We start from the raw sequence: 4,380 nt of genomic DNA, 5'->3' as shown, positions 1-4,380 counted from the left end.
GGTGAAGCTACAAGGAAGCGACCCCCTTTTTTTTTGTGGGGAATATGTATGTGTCACCAGAGAATGGAGCACACGAGTTGAAGTTTTCTAGCTGTATAGCGTGGACTTATACGATGTTTCTGTATCTTTTTAGGTGATGCCGACGTTTTGGAACGGAAACGATTGAAGGTGCTAAAAGCGATCCAAGTCGTTGAAGACGCGTGCGGAAGTAGCTATGATCAGGTAACCAACTCTCTATCACTGACCGCACAGCAGAGCTGTGTGCATTGTCTTCCCGGAAGCGACCAGCATTATCGGCACGTCGCTATTTTTTTTTCTATTTTTTTATGGAAGGATTACGTAGGCGAACAAACTTCTGAACGCAGCATTTGCCAAAAGACAAGTGCAAGCGCTGTGAGAAGAACAAGAGGAAGGTCAGTGCTTTGGAGGAGGAGAACGCAACTCTCAGCAGGAAACTACAGAAGTCGAGAAACAAGATTGGTATGTCTCAAAAGTTCCGCTTACTAAGAGCAGAATCATTACATTTAGCTTTTAGGCATTTAATTCTCATATTCCATGCAGGACGAATGCGAGAGCGCATGGAACAGACGGCGTCTGTTGTTGCGGCCCGAAAGGTTAGTACCACATAACTTTTAATGATATCAGTCCAGCTTTTAATGATATATTCCAGCATCCGAACATGTCTTTTCTCATCGGTTTACCCTTATGCCCAAAGGTTGACATTGGACTTGGCGTCCTTGTGGACGCCGGGATTCTGCACAGGGTGGAGGCCGGCGCAAGAGGGGACGGAACAAGGTAAGACCTCGGTATAGTATCCCAGGTCCCATGTTTATCTGTGTTACATCTTGCGTTAACTATCATCCGCAATGCCCAGGCTTTCCAGGTCCCTCATGCGAGTAGTGTTCCACCCTGATGAGCTTGTGGGGAAGACACTTTTTGGTGTCCAGAGCAACGCCCACAAGGACAAGCCTGCAAGGTCGGCACTGGACAAAACAAGGGTAGACGCTGTGATTGGTACGTACATCATATAAAGTTCTTTTGTTGATAGTTGCGTGCTATGCGGACGGCGCTTTCACCCTGCTGTTTTGTTCATGTTTCATGCAAGCGCTTGAAAGCGCTGACGGAGAATTGACTTGTATTGAAGTTATGTAAGCACACGGCATTCGATCGTTATATGTTTATTTAATGCTGCCCCACTTTACAGGCTATGCATGCAAGAAGACATCGACGGACCCAGTCAGAGTGAAGGGGAGTCTTGCAACAATGCTAGCTAAGCTATCAAAATAAAAGTGTTTTAGTGATGTAACGTTATTGTCCGTGTGGATGCACTGTCACTATATTACATTATACACTGCGTGGATGAGCGTCTCTTATTTCGTCACTATTATGGGGTGACAAGTTAATATAAAAAAAAGAGTAAATTTGCACGAAAGTTAATAAAAGTGGCAATAAAAGTCTGAAACGTTTCTAAAAAGATAAGGCTATAGAGTGGCAGTAGAATCTATAGCCCCTCTGTTGAGAATGGTCTATAGCGAGTAGGTGCCAAATAGCTAAAAGGGGGACAAAGAAACACTGAAGGCTAGTCCAAAGGAAGTCTATTTCCAGTCTATACCCTGTCTGTATCCTGTTTCGACTTTTGTCTATAGAGTGTCTGAAACACGACTATACGAATTTTCATAAGGGTTGTTCTTTTTTTTTTTCAAGTAACTTCGTAACTGCGAGTTACATTTCGGGCTGAAGCACCCGAAGCGAAGCGACTATATTTTTCACACGGTAACTTAGTTCATAACGACTTGACGGGTAACTTATCGATCTATAATTTAATCGGACCCCTTACGCCCCTCTCACAACCCCCCAAATGTTCAATGATATCCTCTTTTTTACCTGTTCACCCCCGACATCAGGGTCCTTGCTGCTTCAGCTTTAGACACATGTCAATAATGACAGGTTACCACAAATGTGCACAGTTCATTCAAACATACATGGTTTCCATTACAGGCCATGAAAAATCACTATTGTGTGTGACGTGCAAGATTTGCAGTGTAAAAACATGTTCACTTTTACAGAGGGTGAGCAGCCATCTACAAGTAAGCGGCGCCGACTCGCTGCTTCTGATGTGATGGAGTCAGATCTTAAAGCTCGCCTGGACAAGTTTGCAGCAGAAAAAGAGGCCATGCTGGAACTACATCACTTGAAAATGGAGTATGTGAAATCTGTTATGGAGGTGAAGCTTCAGCGACAGAGACAGAAACTGAGAAATGCAAAGCTCAAGGAAGATATATTATTGAAAAAACATTCTGTCACCTAAAAGTGTTCTCGAATAAATGCACGCCTAAATGCACTGCCCAAGTTATCATTCTGTTCAGGGGGATCAACATTGTCTTCTTCGAGGGCAACTGCACTGATTATATCAGTATGTCCATCCCTTCTCTGTAGTGCGAAGTTGTACAGGACAGCCACTGCCACAATGATTGTAATGCTTGTGTCGAGCTTTGTGCACAGTTTACTTCTTAGGCAAGGAAACCGTCTTTTCCACACCCCAAATGCACGTTCCACAGAATTGCGGGTTGTGGTTTGGGCCCTGTTGTACCTGTCGTGGAGAAAAAAACGTCTCCATAATCTTATAACACAATTAGAAGTGTTGCCAATAACAACGGACAACATTATAACGCTGCAACACAGTCTGTTAAAACGTGTGACACACATTTTCTCACTGGAAGTTTGTGGTGACTGAAGAGGAGTGAGTAGGTATGACGTGCATGCGTATCCAGCATCGCCAAGAATAATTCCAGGATATTGCTTTGTGTGCAAGAGGTGCCCAAACCTGCTATTTTGCAGGATTCTGCTGTCATGTGTTGATCCCGGCCAGCTGGCTACAACATCAAAAAATTCCAGGTTGGGACCAGAGACTACCTGAAATAGTTTCATTAATGGTTAAGGATGATGTGATAAAGCAGCACACTACATTGGATGCACATCACAATGATATGGATATCATTTCGCATATATGCCCATTTCATTTTACTCTTTCTTCCTACAGTGTTCATAAATCAATCATACACAGAACATATGTATAACCCTCAATGCATTGCGATAGATTTGGTGCCCGGGCAAAGTTTAGGTTCTAAAAAACTACCTGCTTATCTGGACATTAATTGAAAAGGTTCCTTTTCTGTTGCGAAATAGCTCCGCCATTTCTCCACCCGGACTTGAGATAGAAACGTGCGTGCAGTCAATGCACCCTGTTACTCCAGGGAAGCCAGCAATTGCGTGAAATCTTGATCTCACTGCTGCCATATCACTTGACTTCGAGAGCAGCACGAATCGCTGGCGCAGGTTAGCGATTGCACTTGCCATTATAGCGACGCACCGGCTCACTGTTGGTTGGCTTACATTGACGATGTCGCCATCCACAATTTGGAACGACCCTGTCGCAAAGTAGCGAAGCGCAAGCAGTAATTGCTGCATGGAAGGAAACGGGCTACCACGATTGTCTATTTGCTTCTTGAGTTCAAGCAGTTGATAGAGTTCGTGCACTGATGAGTTCGTTAGTCGGTACCTAAGTCATATGAAATCGCATTTGGAACCATTTGCTCAAGAACAGCTTTTCCAAAAAGAATCCTCAGTCACACTGGCAGAACGTGAACAATGACGGACAGAAAGGTGACCATGGGCCAGCAAATTCTCTAGCCTCTATCCTCCGCGGCATAGCTGGGCGGCCTCACTCATGAGGACGCCTCACCCTCACCTCACGACGATGAGGTGAGGGTGAGTGAGGCCAGACCACGCTGAAAGTTCCTCATGAGGACAGTCGTGAGGCATTGTCCCTCATGAGGCTCACCGTGAGGGCCCTCATGAGGCCAGTCGTCGTGAGGCCATCAATACGTGAGGGTACAACGTATTCCGGGAGTTGCCTCACCGATGAGGCCGTGAGGCCCTTTGTGAGGAGACTCACCAATGAGGCCGTGGGGCCCTTTGTGAGGAACCTCACGGATGAGGCCGTGGGGCCCTTTGTGAGGAACCTCACGGATGAGGCCGTGAGGCCTTTCGTGAGGAACCTCACGGATGAGGTCATGGGTTCATTCGTGAAGAGTCTCACGGATGAAGGGGAAGCCACTGTATCCCCTCGCTTGGAGAAGGTGTGCGTCAGATGACATCACTCTGCGCGGAGGGCCAATGGAAATTCGAAGATCTTCGAGGATCGCCATGTTCTGTTCTTAGGTTTCATTCCTCCATATACAGGGTGGTCCACCAACCATGATGGAAATTCATAGTAAAAGACGTTGGCACCGGAGAGACATGCGGTCAAGGGATTTTTTTTCTGCCAATAACTTTTGCCACATATTGGTAACATTTTTATTTCATTTTAATTGAAGGAAA

General features: G+C 45.5%; 1 long non-coding RNA gene across 1 annotated transcript; it reads left to right on the top strand.

Annotated features, from left to right (window-relative positions):
* Positions 1 to 408: 408 nt before the first annotated feature.
* LOC135368062 (uncharacterized) lies at positions 409 to 764 on the top strand. Its single transcript, XR_010414653.1, has 3 exons — positions 409 to 480; positions 562 to 614; positions 716 to 764. It is a non-coding gene; the product is annotated as an uncharacterized LOC135368062 (long non-coding RNA).
* Positions 765 to 4,380: the final 3,616 nt, after the last annotated feature.

This window comes from Ornithodoros turicata, chromosome 9, assembly GCF_037126465.1.
Source record: "Ornithodoros turicata isolate Travis chromosome 9, ASM3712646v1, whole genome shotgun sequence".
Classification (NCBI taxonomy): domain Eukaryota; kingdom Metazoa; phylum Arthropoda; class Arachnida; order Ixodida; family Argasidae; genus Ornithodoros; species Ornithodoros turicata.
The sequence above is the reverse complement of the archived record's forward strand: the minus strand, read 5'-3'. Positions and strand labels throughout refer to the sequence as shown.